The following is a 17,164-nucleotide window of genomic DNA, read 5'->3' as shown; positions in this document are numbered from 1 at the left end:
TTTTTTTTTTTTTTTTATGTTGTGGTGTAATCCATACTGAAGGCTGTAGTCTTTGATCTTCATCAGTAAGTACTTCACGTGCTCCTTACTTTCAGCAAGCAAGTTTGTGTCATCTGCATAACACAAGTTGTTAATGAGTCTTTTTCCAATCCTGATGCCACATTCTTCTTCATATAGTCCAGCTTCTTGGATTATTTGCTCAGCATACAGATTGAATAGTCTTCACAAAGACTTCCTATGGCTATATTTTAAATTGAAGAGAAGAACATATTTTTAAACAGTTCCCAATTTTCTAGTAAAAGATTAAAAAAAGAGACTAGAGTTTAATTTGTTAAATATTCAACAAATATTTATTGAAGGTTTACTATGTGCCTGACACTATTCTAGTCTGTAGGTCAAAATGCATTTTGTCAGGAAGAAATGGCCCAGTGGCCATGTATTCAAGGAAGATGATCATTGCTCAGTTGCATGAGTGGGGAAGAAGAAATCCTTTCTTCAATGTACATCTTCTAGAAAGAGAAGTGTGCTCCTTCTATTAATTTATCAACGTTTTGTTGAGTATCTTTAGTGGCAAAGTCTTTTCTTGGGCTCTATGTGAAGGAAAATACAAATAACCCATAGATTCTATCTTCCCGGAACTCAAATTTAGGGAGAGATGATGAGGAGGGAGAAAAAAGATATGTATATATATAATTAATGCTACTATACTGTCTTAGGTTGGGTTCTCCAGAGAAGCAAAACCAGTAAAGCATTCCTTGATATATATACATTCCTTATATAGAGAGAGATTTCTTTCAAGGAAATGGCTCATGTAGTCGTAGAGGTTAGAATGTCCCAAGTCTGTGGGTCAGGATAAAGACTTCTCCTGATTCACTTGACTGCAGGGGCTGGTGAACCCAGAGTGACAGGTCAGAGAGCAGGGCTCTTGCTCACAGGCTGTGAAGATCAAAGAATCCCAAGATCTACAAGCAAGACCACAGGTAAGCTGCTAGCTCAAGCCCCAAAAACCGGAGGTCAGACGAACAGGAGCCAGCTGCAGGATCCAGAACGAGTAAAATCCCATGAGCCTTGCCAGAACGTCTGCTTATATTCAATGCAGGCCACACACTCAAGGAAACTCCCCTTCAACTGATTGGCTATTCACAGCAGTTCCCATCATGGGGGTGATCACATACCAGATCTCAACAGGGAAGTGATCGCAACATTATACGACTGCCCAAACACTGAGAATCATGGCCCAGCCAAGCTGACCAACAATCTTAACCATCACATATACAAAAAAAAAAAAAAAACCTGTTGCCGTTGAGTTGATTCTGACTCATAGCAACCCTGTAGGACAGAGTAGAACTGCCCCATAGGATTTCCAAGGAGCAGCCGGTGGATTTGAACTGCTGACCTTTTGGTTAGCAGCCGAGCTCTTAACCACTGAGCAACCAGGACTCCAAGAAAAGCCTCTGAAACAAAAAAAAATTGTCTTCAAGTTGATTCTGACTCATAACAATCCTATAGGACAAAATAGAACTGTCCATAGGGTTTCCAAGGCTGTAATCTTCATAACCCTTGCGGCCCAGTGGTTAAGAACTCAGTTGCTAAACCAAAAGGTTGGCAGTTGGAATCCACTAGCTGCTCCTTGGAAACCCTATGGGGCAGTTCTACTCTGTCCTTTAGGGTCTCTATGAGTTGGGATTGATTAGACAGCAACAGGTTTGTTCAGTCTTTATGGAAGCAGACTGCCACATTTTTTTCCTGAGAGGTGGCTGGTGAGTTCACACCTCTGACCTTTTGGTTAACAGCCAAGCACTTAACCACTGTGCCACCAGGGCTCCTTATAAAGTCCCTAGGTGGGGTGAATGGTTTGCACTCAACTGCTAACCTAAAGGTTGGTGGTTTGAACCTACCCAGCGGTATCACAGAAAAAAGGCCTGGCAATCTGCGTCCATAAATTTCATAGCCAAGAAAACCCTATGGAGCAGTCTACTCTATAACACATGGGGCTGCCATGAGTCAGAATCGATTCAATGACAACTAAACAACAACAATAATGCTGATATAAGACATGCTGTAAAAAATGGAGACAAAAAATGGAACGATCGCAACAGAAGAAAGAAAAGAATAATTCTCACTGTGGGACCTGTTATGGTTTCTTGGAGAAGGGGATGTAATCAGGTCCTGTAACAATAGTGCCTCTGCTATTGACACAGAGTTGGGGTAGTTTGGTCTAAACAAAAGGAGTAGTTTAAAAAAAGTTCTAGAAAATACAGATTACATTTTGAGAAAAGTGAGTACGCTGATGTGGAGTGTGTACATTTGTGGCTAGGTTGAGAAAAAATGAAAGATGACTGAAGTGGAGAGGCAAGTGTAAATTATCAAAGGAAGATCCTAGGATCAGGCTGTGAATTTAGTCCAGTCAAGTGTTTTTTCCCCACCTTGCCATTCTCTGGAAGTCAAGAAACTGTGAAGTCTTGGGGACTCTTTTAGTCTCTGGAAGGATGCATTTCATGGTATCTCTAAAAATTCCTATGAAATCATTTGTTTTGTTTTCCTCCAGAATTCCAAATTAAGAGTCACCAGACGTGATCATGAGCCCACAGAGATTGAGTCCTGGTGCTCATTCTCGTAATAAAAAGGGAATTTTATTAGACGTGAAACTGGAAATTATATTTGGGGTTCAAATTGATTGCTGGCATTAGTGTTAAAGAAATTACATTTTGCTTTATTTTATTTAACACATCCATTTCTAATCTGCGTTAATATAACATTAACTGTACAGGTTACTTTTTGCCTTACTTTCTAAAAGGTAAAATGATTTCTCATTTTGGTAGTTGCATTCCTAGTAATGTATTATATGGAAATGTTTTACTGTGTGAAATTTAAAAATATCTAAGCGAAGATAAAGTGATACAGGTATGTGAGGATGTTAGATTTAATGTAGATTCAGGGCTAGTCAGCGTTTCAAAAACTCTAATCAGAAGCCCACACTCCAGAGGTGGCTACTGTGTATTTCATCCCTCTTTTTCTCCAGTACTAAAGGATTGTTGTTTAATAATAAGACATGGGAATCATTTTTCCCATTGGTGAAATAAGTGGCATTCAAGACGGGAACCGACTAGACATGTACAAGTACTTTAACTCTTGCAAGAACAGAGGAGAAGAATGCAGTAAGGCTAACAGTAAGTATCCTTCAAACTCATCCCCTGTGCCCAAGGACTCTGCCAAGTCTTTTGTACATAGATTTTTGCAAGATTATGCCATTGATCTGAGTTGAAGTTTATTGGAGAAAAGCTGCTGGAGTACTGTTGCAACTGCCTTAAATGACCCTGTCATTCATGGTGCTTAACAGAGTGCCTAAGATGACATAAACTGGGAATCGAGGACTACTCTTGTGCCTGTTTGCTAGTAAGTGTTTGTACATGTGACAGAATTTGCCTGGTACAAGAGGTGTTCATACCCTAACTGAAAGCAAGTTGTGGAGAACTATAGCCCTCAGTGACCACTAATTGTGGAGGCGATTGATATCTACTAAAATTAATGTTACTTCTGAATGACCAAGTTGGCTTAAAGCAGTATGTAATAAAAGTCCTCCTGTTAAATCACCTTTCAATAGCCAGGAAAACAATACAATATCTGGAAAACAAGTTATCATGTCTGAATAAAAACTAGAGTAGGATGGCATCGAATGCTTGCAGACAGCAGGCAAAATGTTAGAGGCCTAGGGATACCAAGTAGAGGTTGTGATCCCAAGTGGAGATATCAAGGGATTTACGGTCTAGTAGGGGAAATAAATGCATAAATATTCAAGTATAATGCAATGTGATGGGTATACAGACAGAGATATGCATGTAGGATTGTAGGTGAAAGGAGAACCCCACCAGTGAGGTTGGAGGAGAAGGTCTTAATATAGGAGAAAGATTCCTGTATAAGGTAATCCCTGATTTGGGACTTCCAGGAAAATGAAGATTTAGCAGTAAAAAGGCAGACAGTAGAGGAAGGGTTTATAGGACAAAGGCACATAAGAGAAAAATAGCAGTATATACTGGGGACTACATAGAGTTAGGAGTCCTGGTGTTGCAGTGGTTAAAAGCTCGGCTGCTAATCAACAGGTCAGCAGTTCGAATCCACCAAATGACGCTATATTATAATATACAAGGTAGATTGTTACGAAAATAATGCAGGAGAAGGAGGTAGCGACCATCAAGGTCTGGCAATGGAGGCCTATACGACATTTTAAGAAGCTTGGGGTTTAGTTAAAGATGATCGAATTTCTCAAGTAACAACCCTTTTCAACATTGAAGAATTTGGGGTTTCCCCATGACAGTAACTGCACTTTTATTATTCACATCCAAAAAAAATAAACAATGTTAAACGCTACTATAGACTAACTGAAATGTAAGAAATGATTATATTACTAATCATAACCCACGTCTACATACTTTTGAAAATAGTCACTTACGAAGGCATAAAAAGCCAAAACCAAACCTGTTGCCGTCGAGTTGATTCCGACTCATAGCGACCCTATATGGATAAGACACTATTTATTCAGTCTGTAATCAAAGGTTGCAAACAGTGTAAATTAGCAAACTACCCATAACTCCAGTAGCTCATCAAGGATCACCAAGCCTACCAGTCGGGTACAACACGGTAGCCCATAAAAAGCAGATGGTCAGGAGGAATCCCAGAAAGCATGGCCCCTGGATTCTCTATCAGCCCAGAACTAAAACAGTTTCCGAGGCCAACTCTTCAGACAGGGATTGGACTGGACTGTGTGGGACATAAAGTGATACTCCTGAGGAGTGTGCCTCTTAGCTCAAGTAGATACAAGAGACTAAACGAGCAGCTTTTGTCTGGAAGTGAGATGGGAAGGCAAAGAGGGTTAGGAGCTGGTTGAATGGACATGGGGAATCAGGGGTGGAAAGGAGGAGTGCTGTCACAGTATGGGGAGAGCAATTAGAGTCACATGACAATGTATGTATAAATTTTTGTATGGGAAAAAATTTTTTTAAAAATTTAAAAAAAGGCAGATGGTCAGAAGTGCATTGCAGAAAGAACTCTGAAGGACTGTAACTGAGGGATTTGAGAGAAACAAGGCTGGAGACAGAGAGAGCAGGAGGGTGGAACAGGTCTTCGGCTGAGAGACCCTAGATCTGGGCGGTGGCGTTCTGATTAGAGAAAAAGGAAAAACTAAAATGCTCAAGACTCAACTGATAGGATGTAACTGGTGAGGGAGAGGAGGGAATCAAGGCTAACTACATGGATGACTAGGTGAATGATGGCGATATTAACAAACAGGGGAAGACATAGAATGGAAAGGTGATAAATTCGTTGTGGATACGCTGATTTCAGCTGACATCAAGTAAAACGATGCAGCGGGCAGTTAGATAAGCACTTCTAAAGCTAAAACCAGAAATAAACCGGTTGCCGTGGAGTTGATTCCGACTGGCAGCGACCGTGTAGGGCAAAGTAGAACTGTCTCATAGGGTTTCCAAGGAGCGGCTGGTGGATTCGAACTGCCAACCCTTTGGTTAGCAGCCTAGCTCTTAACCACAAAAGCATATACTTAGTGAAAGCTTGAAAAACCAAACCAAAACCTGTTGCCATGGAGTCTATCCTGATTCATAGTGACACGATAGGACAGAGTAGAACTGCTCCATAGGGTGTCCAAGGCTGTAATCTTTACATAAGCAGACTGCCGCATCTTTCTCCTATAGAGGGGCTGGTGAGTTCAAACGACTGACCTTTCAGTTAGCAGCCAAGCGCTTAACCACTGCACCCCCAGGGCTCCTTTATAAGATCACACGGGGAGAGTTTATAGACTAAAAAAAAAAGAAGAAACCAAACCCATTGCCATAGAATTGATTCCGACTCATAGAGACCACATAGGACAGAGTAGAACAGCCCCACAGGGTTTGCAAGGAGTGGCTGGCAGATTCAAATTGCTGACCTTTTGGTTAGCAGCCGAGCTCTTAACCACTGTACCACCAGGGCTCCTACAGACTAACAGAGAAGCATAATTAAGGATTTAAAGACTGGGGGAAAAAAATGAGCCTGTGAAAAAGACAGAGAATGAATAGAGGCATCAGAAAAACCAGGAAAGTTGGGGGCCTTGGAGTTCATGGAAAGCAAAAAGTTTGACGCAGAAAGGAATGGTGGTAAGTGTTAAATGCAGTTCATGCAGAATCACATCTTACAGTGGGCTGATGACATGAAGTAAGAAAGTATAAACGATAGGACTGGAAACTACTTTCCAGATCATCTAGTCTAGCTTAAATCCTTCATTTTGTAGATTGGAAATTGAAGTTCAGAGAGACACATTATCCTAATGATAATTAAACTGTTAAAGGCAGACCTTGGGTAGAGGCCAAATCCCCTAACAGCAAGACCAGTGCTCCTGCCCCACTTCATGAAAACACATAAAATAATGCTGCCTACTGAAGTCTGACAGTTACATCTACCTTAGGCCATTATCTAGGTTGTTTTGCTATAGCAAATACAGCAGGTACAGCTAGCACAAAACATTTCAGCTGTCAGAGATATGTTGCGCAGGCATCATATCAGCTTCAACTTACTAGCATTGCCTAAATTGCAAGTCTGTCAAACCTACAGGCTGATGGTGCAGCAGAGCTAACATGGAAGTTAATCATATCTAAGCTCTAAACATCAGGTTCATCTGGTTTTCAGAGAACCAGTCTCAGCAAGGTTGGGAATATGGGCACTCCAGCAGAGCTGCTCAAAGGAAGTTAGCCACTACAGAGTTTAAAAGGATCCTGAGCTTGTACCTGGCACTTTCTTCCACCCCAGGCATGCAATCTGTTCCTTCGCTCTCCTATGCTTGAGATCTGAGACCCCGCAATTAGGCACTGGACGTGGTCCTATCAATAGCCACCTTCCAGATGAAGCTCACAGTGACAAAGTCACTGCTGAGGAAAGAGACATTCCCACCTATGAGACACGTAACAGGCACATGCAGGCACTCACCTAGTAGTTCAGGTACAGTATGGCTTTTTATCCTTGCCCCAGAAGGAATGTACATGTGTGTGTGTGTGTGTGTGTGTGTGACAGAGAGAGAGAGATGTTTCAATAGAAATGCTTAGTGTAGACAGACTGAAGAATTTTATATTGGATAAATCCGTATGTTGGATATTTCTGTAATAAATATAAACAATTTGGAAAGATAGGCCAAGTTGGTTTCTATTTTTTAATGGCAAAACCAGTATTGCAGTCACTCTACACTTAGACTTTTCACAGCTTTGACAGATACTATAGAAATTAAACATTTTAATTTTAAAAGTTTGAATGTTATGAGTTTCATAAAATTGGAACATTTTAAGATCTTACTTTTGGAATGATGCTTGTGGACTTTTTAAAGGAAGGCATATGAGTTTTGTTTTTAATCTAGAGTAGAGATTCAAGAAATATACTATATACTGAGGATTCCACCTGAAATAAATTACTACTCTAGAAAAAAAAGCCTGTTCTTGTCCTACAGATTCTGAAGTTCATAGAACATATTTCACAAAGACAAGCAACCCAGTAATTCTCAGGAAACAGAAACATAGAAAGGTAGTAAAAATGATATTTTGCTCTCAGCTTCCACTGGTACAGTGGAGACAGCAAGAGTGAAGGACGCATTTGGTTATTTTGACAGTGGGGATGTTGGTTGTGACGTGTTTTGCAGGGGAAAGAGGACTCTTGTTGCTTTTCAATACAATCTTTACTGTGAGGTAATAGTAATGATGGGGGCATTGCTGGTTCAATGGTAGAACTCTCGCCTTCCGTGAAGGAGCCCTGGGTTCAATTACTACAGCCAATGCACCTGATATGAAGCCACCACCCATGCGTCAGTAGAGGCTTGCATGTTGCCATGTGCCGAACAGGTTTCAGATTCTTTTTGCTTTCCAAAGCCACATGGAGATCTCCAAGGAACCAGGAAACAGAAGCTCAAGAGTCAAGGACCTTCCTCCAGAGCCGGCAGAGAAAGCCCTCCCCAGCACCCTGAATTTGGACTTCTAGCCTCCTAAACTGTGAAAAAATAAATTTCTGTGGTTGGAGCCATCCACTTGTGGTATTTCTGTTTAGTAGCACTAGATATCGAAGACAAAGGCAGGCTAGGAAAAAAGGCCTGGTGATCTACTTTCGAAAATCAAGACCCGGCAACAGTTTTGTTCCATTGTGCGTAGAGTTGTCAGGAGTCAAGGGCTGACCTGAGAGCAGCTAACGACAACCACAGTTCTCTAAAGTTTCTCATATTCTATCAGATAGCCCAGATTTCTATTATTATTATATTTTAAGCTAATTGTTCAATGATAAAGCACATTATAACTATCAAGTTCTATGAAGCCATTGCACAGACTCACCACTCTATTAGCCTCACGTTTTTCAGGCTTAGTAAAAAACAGCTTTAATTCAGTCAAGAAGGAGAAAGATGTCAAAACATTGTACCAATTTAGACCTGAGTTTGGTCAGGTTTCACAAGTGTATGGAAGATACCTAATTTATTTCCATATGTTGAAATCCTTAAAGTCTAAAATTCTCTTTAGCTTTTAGAGAAATCTGTGTATGATAAACTCTGAGTCCTTGTCCACACAGAGGAAAGGTAATGGCTTTGAAAACTGATTAAAATCCACAGATCAAACCAGATATCCCAAATAACAATTCTTTGTTGCCATGATGTTACTGCATTCTCGGCATAAAATGAAATAAAGTTCCGGACATAAATGGTCAACCACATTGACCATGAGCTCAGTGTTACTCCTGAACATTGATATGTGTTAGACAGAAAGAACAAACATTGATTACCTACTCAATGAAAGCACTCTGCTGTGTGCTGTGTGCTACAACAGCCCGACCCTGTATCTCAAGGGGAGCAACAGCGTGGTTTAGGGTGCTAAGTGATCATTGGGGTCCAGGTGTGTTCTCATTGCTACCATCATACCGGTGTACCAGGTCAAATCCTCATTTCATTATCGTAAGAAAGTCAATAGGAGTACATTACTGTGTCAAGTATCCCAAATATAACTCTAATTTCCAGAGGAAAGTACAAGTTCTCCTGAGATGGTACACTAACAGAATTTTCCTAACCCTGTATTATTAAAGATAATTTTTTTTTTATGTACTGCTGGTAAGATGTGTTGGAAGGACTGGAGATTTATTTGAAACTTTAGGGAATTTTTTCTTTCCAAAGATATTTTATTGATACTAAAAAATAAAAAAAATAGAGTACTCCTTCATGAGTTTGAAAAGATGTATTTGGCCAAACGAAAGTGATGTCTTAAGTTTGAGGCTATCCATAAAATTTTGAAAGGACTTAGCAAGTTATTTCTTTTGAGATATAAACTCATATATCTAAGCTAAAGACTATTCAGTTACATTTTAAAAATGCACTTCGTTGGAAGAAACAATAGCAATTAATTACCGTTGTGCTTTTCTAAGATGATAAAAATACAAAGCCTTTGTGAGAAATTTTAGTTTTTTTGAAAGAGGCTTAAATCTTACTAAAAAATAGAAATACTGCCAAAGTCAACATTCTTATCATAGTACTTGTACTTTACCAGTTAACTCACTCGGCTAAATCATAACAAAACTGCTGGTGGAAAGCATGGTGATATGTATCAGGAGGAATTAATGTGAACTGGGAATTCTCTCAAAACATATTGACTTATATGCACTTGTACCTGGCCTGTATCTATAAGGCCAAAAACGAGCCTATTTTATTTATTTATAGTGATCATATCTTGTAGATTGTTTACAGTGTGTGTATATACCATATACATATATATGTAAAAAGACAAACCTTAACACATATAAATAATATATCAGTAACAACCGTAACAAAATCCTGCCTTGTATTTAATTCTTTTTTCACTTGGAAAAATTTAAAAACTGCAGAAAAGCTCAGAGAATAACATGATACATATTCATTTACACAACACACAGAATTAGAAAAGATTAATGTTGTATAAGAGTCCCTGGGTGGTACACACAGTTCACACACTTGGCTGCCAACGTTTCTAGTCCACTCAGAGGGGCTTTAGGAGAAAGTCTTGGCTGTCTACTTCCGAAAAAGCAGCACTTGAAAACCCTGTGGAGCGTAGTTCATATGTGGTCAGTTGCCAGGAGTCTGAGTTGGCTTGACAGCAACTGGTAATATTGAATAATTTTTGTTTCAAGTGTTTTTGTGCAAAATAAATAGAATACTTGTGTAAGAATAGGATTGTCTTGCAGCTGCTTGTCTCTGGGGACGCGCAGATGTCTGGTACAACCCTTGGCCAAAATAATGATTAGATGGGCTAGCTGGTTATTTACATTGCGTTGGTTCGAAACTGCCTTGGAGGCGCTCTGTGCTAGCTTGCTTACTTTGTTCAAAGATGTATGGGTTGATGACTTACACCTGGTTTAATCGATGACACAGCCTTGATTGAGCTATGTAACCAGGGGTTTAGAAAACACTGATCTGTAAACTTGTTTCTTGGCTCCCTGGAAACTGGGATGCCCAAACCAAACCAACTGCGTCGCCATCAAGTCGATTCCAACTTGTGTACGTATCTCAGTGGTCCATAATCTAAAGATGAAGGAAGCTATGCACCTGAGTCAGGACCCCAGGGGCGGTGCCTGGAAGTGTCCAGATCTCTCTCTTACTGCCTGCACTTCCTTACCACTGTTGGACCATATCTTTGATCTTTACCTTCTGTTTGCTGAAGTTATGCAGAAATATAATTGATTCAGGTACATTTATTTTGTATCCAGGAAAACTGATCAGCTCTCTTGTTAGTTCTAAAACATGGCTGCAGAGTCTTTGGATTTTCTAACTTCACAGTCATATCATCAGTAAATAATGACGGTGTTCATTCTTTCTTTCCAGTCCCTGTTTATTTATTTGTTCTTTATTGCACGAATTAGGAAACCCATGTCATGTTGAATTAAGTGGTAAATGCCCAAAATCCTTTGCTGTTGAGTTGATTCCAACTCATGGCAACCGCCTGTGTTACAGAGTAGAACTGCTCCATAGGGTTTTCTTGGCTATAATCTTTACAGAAACAGATGGCTGGGCCTTTTTTTGGTGGCACTGCTAGGTGGGCTCAAACCGCCAACCTTTAGTTAGTAGTCAAGGAAAAACTGTTTGTGCCACTCAGGGACCTCTCCGCTGGTGATATAGGGGTACTATTGTCTTATTCCTGCTGCTAAAAGCAATACTTTCAATGACGCCATTGTAAATGATATTTGCTATAAGTGTCCTTATCAGATTAAGAAAATGTGTTTTGTACCTAATCTGAGAGTTTGTTTTTTTTTAGTCATGAATAGTTATTGTATTTTATCAATTTTATTCTCATTTGAAATAATGATATAATTTTACTTCTTTATTTATTTTGTGTGGTAACTTGCATTAATTTTCTAAGGCTAGAGGGGAAGCAGTGGTGGTACAATGGTGAAATTCTTGCCTTCCATTCAGAGACCCGGGCTTAATTCCCAGCCAATGAGTGAGATAAAAGTTTCCTCATTCTTGCTTCTAAGGAGCATTCTGGCTGTACTTCTTCCAAGACAGATTTGTTCATTCTTCTGGTAGTCCATGGTATAGTCAATATTGTTTGCCAACACCATAATTGAAAGGCATCAATTCTTCTTTGTCTTCCTTATTCATCATCCAGCTCTCGAATGCATATGAGGCAATTGAAAACACCATGGCTTGGATCAGGCGCACCTTAGTCCTTCAAGTTTCTTCTTCCCCTTTTAACACTTTACAGAGGTCTTCTGCAGCAGGTTTACCCAATGCAATGTGTCATTTGGTTTCTTAACTGCTGTTTCCATTGACTTTGATTGTGGATCCAAGTAAAATGAAATCCTTGACGGCTTCAATCTTTTCATGTTTATCATGATGTTGCTTGTTGGTCCTGTTGTGAGGATTTTTATTTTCTTTATGTGAAGGTGTAATCCATACTGAAGGCTGTAGTCTTTGATCTTCATGAATGAGTTCTTCAAGTCCTCTCCCTTTTCTGCAAGCAAGGTTGTGTCATCTGCATATCAATGGCTGTTAATGAGGCATCCTCCAATCCTGATGCCCCATTCTTCTTCATATAGTCCAGCTTCTCAGATTAGTTGCTCAGCATAGAGATTGAATAAGTGTGGTGAAAGGATAAAACCCTGATGCTCACCTTTCCTGATTTGAAACCATTCAGAATCCTCTTCTTCTGTTTGAACAACTGCCTCTTGGTCTACGTACAGGTTCTGCATGAGTACAATTAAATGTTTTAGAATTCCCATTCTTCACAATGTTATCCATAATTTGTTATGATCCACACAGTGGAATACATTTTCATAGTCAATAAAACACAGGTAAACATCTTCCTGGTATTTGCTTTCAGCCAAGATCCATCTGACAACAGTGATATTTCTTGTTCCATCTCCTCTTCTGAATCCAGCTTGAATTTCTGGCAGTTCCCTATTGATGTACTGCTGCAAACATTTTTGAATTGTCTTCAGCAAAATTTTACTTGAGCGTGATATTAATGATATTGTTCGATAATTTCTGCATTCCATTGGATCACTCTTCCTTGAAATGGGCACAAGTATGGATGTTTTCCAGTCAGTTGACCAGGTAGCTGTCTTCCAAATTTCTTGGCATTGACAAGTGAGTGCTTTCAGCATTGCATGCATTTGTTGAAACATCTCAATTGATATTGCATCAATTTCATCAATTTGTCTGTCAGATTGTTGTACTGTAGAGGCTTGTGTGTTGCTGTGATTCTGGAAGAAATGCCACTGGTTACCATGGGCTGGAGTAGACTTGATGGCAACCTGTTTGGGTTGAAATAGACTTGATGGCAACAAGTCTGGGTTTGTTTGCTTTTAATTTTATTGTGTTTTAGGTGAAAGTTTACAATGCAAATTAATTTCTCATTCAAAAATTCATACACAAATTGTTTTGTAAAATTGGTTGCAATCCCCTCAATGTCTCAGCACTCTCCCCCTTTCCCATTCCACCCTGGGTTCCTCGTGTCCATTCATCCAAGTTTCCTGTCCATCCCTGCCTTCTAGTCTTTACTTTTGTAAAGGTATCGCCAATTTGGTCTTGTATATTTGATTGAACGTGGAAGCATGTTCCTCACGTGTATTATTGTTTGTTTTGTAGGCCTTTCTAATCTTTGGCTGAAGAGTGGACTTTGGGAGTGGATTCAGTTCTGAGTTAGTTCAGTTCTGAGTTAGTTCAATTCTCTCTTTTTTTGATTAGTGCCAGTAATGTCGGAGGTGAGATGGTATCTCTTTGTAGTTTTGATGTGCATTTCTCCAATGGGTAATGATCATGATCATTTTCTCATGTGTCTGTTAGCCACCTGAATATCTTCTTTGGTGAAGTATCTGTTGATATCCTTTCCCCTTTTTTAAATTGGATTATTTGTCTTTTTATTGTAGAGGTTTTTGAAGTATTTATAGATTTTAGAGAATAGACCCTTGTCAGATATGTCATAGGCAAAAATGTTTCCCCTTCTGTAGTTTCTCTTTTGATTCTTTTGGTGAAGTCTTTTGATGAGCGGAAGTGTTTAATTTTTAGGTGCTCCCAGTTATCTAGTTTCTCTGCTGGTGTTTGTGCATTGTTAGTTATGGTGTGTATTATATTCTATTTATGCCTTTAGTAGGGTCGCTAGCATTGTCCCTATTTTTTCTTCCATGATCTTTATCATTAAAGGTTTTATATTTAGGTCTTTGATCCATTTTGAGTTAGTTTTTGTGTATGGTGTGAAGTACGGGTTCTGTTTCATTTTTTTACAGATGAACATCCAGTTTTCTAGCACAATTTGTTATAAAGAGTATCTTCTCACCATTTAATGGACTTTGGTCTTTTGTCAAATATCAGCTGACTGTAGGTGGATAGATTTACATCTGGGTTCTCAATTCTGTTCCATTTGTCAATGTGTCTGTCATTATACCAGTACCAGGCTGTTTAGACTATGGTGGCATATGGGGCTAGACAGAGGGCAAAGAAAAGAAAAGAGAAAGAAAAAAGGCAGCCAGCAGGTATGAGTGTGGCTAACCTGGGGTCCATCATGAAGGATGGAGGTCACATACAGGCCTAGGTAGAGGGGGAGAAAAAAAGGAAGAAAGAAGAAAAAGAAAGAAAAATGACATGGTGGGAGCCAGCAGTTGAGGGCAGTTTGGACCTGGGGTGGTGGTGGGCTGATGGCTCTCTAGCTGAGGTGGCGTTGTATGGCCCAGTGGGAATAGGTGGAGGTGGTATATGGGGCTATGTGAGAGGGAGAAAGAAAAAGAAGAAAAGGGAAAAAATAGCATATCAGGAGCCAGTGGGTGGGGGTGAGGTGGAGCGGGTGGCAGCTCCCTATGTCTCTATATCCAAGTGGCATAGCATGGTCCATTGGGAAGGAGTAGAGGTGGCATACAGGGCAGAAGGGTGAGGGGTGGGAAATCATGTTTCTCTGGTTACTGGGTGCTCTGTCTCCTGTTGGGAGCTTCTTGAAGTTGACTTCCCATACTCCCTGTCTAGGGTTGTTGCTGGATGTGTCCCAAGATGGCAATGCTGTACCATGTTAGTTGGCAGGGGATGTCTACTCTGTGTCTCTCATTTTTCTCTATTTTCCATCAGTTTCTTCTTCCTTTTGGTGTTTGACTTAGTTCTTTATCCCTTCATTTGATTCTTAGGTTCCAGAATTGATGTTTGTATCCATTTCACTTAAATTTTTGGATCTTTGCTGCAGATGGTCGGCATGATGTGTCTATCTATGGCGTCTTGTTGGCTCCACCTACAGGTTTGGTTTTTTTGTTTTATCCTCTAACATAAGGGGATGGGCCACTTCTGCAGAAGGTGTAAGGAAATCTGTGGATTCAAGATTCTTAAGTGCATCTACTCAGAAGTACTCATTTCAAGTCTTGGTTCCTACTTCTCCCGTAGCAGAACCATGACTAGACTGAAAATTCTACCTTCTCTCAAGTTTCTTTCACTCCTGCGATTAAATCCTGTGCCTCATCACCAACTCTATTGGCTCTCTTGTTGTAGAAGATGACAGTCTCTTGAAATGTTGTCAAAGAGGGCCTTTGAATGCAACTCTAAACTTTAAGTTGTTAATTAATATATCTGGGTCTGTCATTTTATCTCTTCAATGAATTATTGGCAATTAGCAACAGCCATCCACTTCCACAGCCCTTATAGTTACTATTTCCTCCAAAACATCTCAAATGTTCAAGAAATTACACTATCTAGTGCCTCCTCTTTCAATTGTATCTTATCTCAATTTGCTAGGTGAAGGTCTTACCAATCTTACTGGTGCATTATGCTAGAGACTGTCAGTATTCCACCTATAATAATGAGATTCTTTTCACAGTCCAGTGGACAGTGATTGATCGTATCTTTATGATATGTTTCACTGGTCGATTCCTGGCACCTTCTGTCTTAAATGTAGTTCTCCAGAAGCAGAACCTGATAAGAGGATTCTCGTTCAAGAGGGAAAAAGGTAAGGACAGGTTAAAAAAAGGCTAAATGGAAATATTTCTTCATTCGGAGACTGGTTTCAGCCTAGTCTTGCAGGGAAGTCTTAGAGCACAAACCACCCAGTAGAGTTGGTCATCCTTGGAGTCAGAAGATTGGCCTCTTGTATTAATTGTCACTTAGTTATTGACTGAGGACTACTCCTGAAGGATGGTGCATAACTTCTCAGGTGACCTGAATCCCATCAGTTCAGGATATTTTTTTTAGAGAAAGAGAGGCAGCAGTAAGCCCCCACTCATAACATCTGGGGCATAGGTGTGTTAGCCAAATAAAGGTGAAATAGCAGCATGTAGCACAGGCAGTCTTCAGAACTGGGTTACAAGTTTTGCTACCTTTTCTATAATCAGGAAATCACTTGCTTCAGAACTACCCCTTCAAAGCTATGGTCAGTCATCACAGTGAGAAAAAGACCACATACAAGGAGACAGCATATATAGAAAATCTACTACTGCTACTATCTCAAGTCCAAGCCAAACTGCTCCAATCTTCATCCAAAAAAAGGATATTCTCCACCCTGCCTCTCGATATGCACAAAAAGTTGTGCATGTTTCCTGGGACCTCTGCTAATACTCCAGGGAAAGGGAAGAGATCTGTTTGCCAACAGAAACAGCTAAAAATAGCAAATCTAGATTCTGTGTGAGTACATCTGATTAACTGAACCTAAACGACTGCTGAAATCTAACTGCAAGAAAACCAGGAATCATAGATTTATGCTCCTTTAGCCTCTTCATTCAGGAAGGACCAGCAAATGAGGAAGAAATGGATGGTAAGCACCAATTTGCCAAAGCCATCTCAGTCCACTCTTTTGTTTTTTAATATCTACCTCCAACTTCTAAACAAGAACATAGGCACCAATAGATTAACACCCAAAATAATCCAATTTATCTCTTTAAAACATGCCTTCTCTATCTTTATATGGTTGAAATATCTTCATTTTACCTTCACACTCAGGTTATCATTTAGCTGTATCAAATTCTAAGTTAAGAGTGATTTTGTATCAGAACATTGAAACAATTGTTTGATTGTTTTGTAGCATTTATCGTCGCCACTGAGGAATCTGCTGCCAGTTTAATCATTCCTGTATAGGTTATCTGGCTTTTCTCTCTGGTATAGTAGGTTTTTCTCTTTTTATCTGATATTCTGAAATTTTTCTGTGGTTTTTCTAGGTGACTTTTATTTTTCTTTCTCCTGTTAGGCCTTGGTGTACTCTTTCACTCTGAGAACTGTCTGCAATTCTAGGAAGTTCTAAGCCATTGTCTCTTTTAATACCACTCTTCGCCCTATTCTCTCTCTCTTTTTTCCCCCCTGAAATTTTATCAGCTGTATGTTGTTGAGATTCTTTTATGTTGTCCTCTATGAATCTTAGCATTTTTTCCTATTTTTTCATCTCTTTATCTCTCTATGCTTAATTTCTGTGTGTTTTTCTCATCAATCTGTCAATTCACTGTTTCTCATTTCCCTAATTATACTCTTCAGTCTTTAAGTTCCGATTTTGAAACTTTACTTACTGTAAATTTTACCATTCCTAAAAGTCCTTGTTGATTCATTTCCAAAGTTACCTGTTCTTTTTATATATTGCCTAGTTATTTTTTGTTTTTTGTTTTTTTTTAGTATTTTAGTGTCCTTCAGGTGAAGGCTTACAGAACAAATAGTTTCTCATGAAACAGTAGTACACAT

The sequence above is a fragment of the Trichechus manatus genome, unplaced genomic scaffold (genome assembly GCF_000243295.1).
Source record: "Trichechus manatus latirostris isolate Lorelei unplaced genomic scaffold, TriManLat1.0 scaffold00089, whole genome shotgun sequence".
In the NCBI taxonomy this organism is placed as follows: Eukaryota; Metazoa; Chordata; class Mammalia; order Sirenia; family Trichechidae; genus Trichechus; species Trichechus manatus.
Note: the sequence above shows the minus strand (reverse complement) of the source record.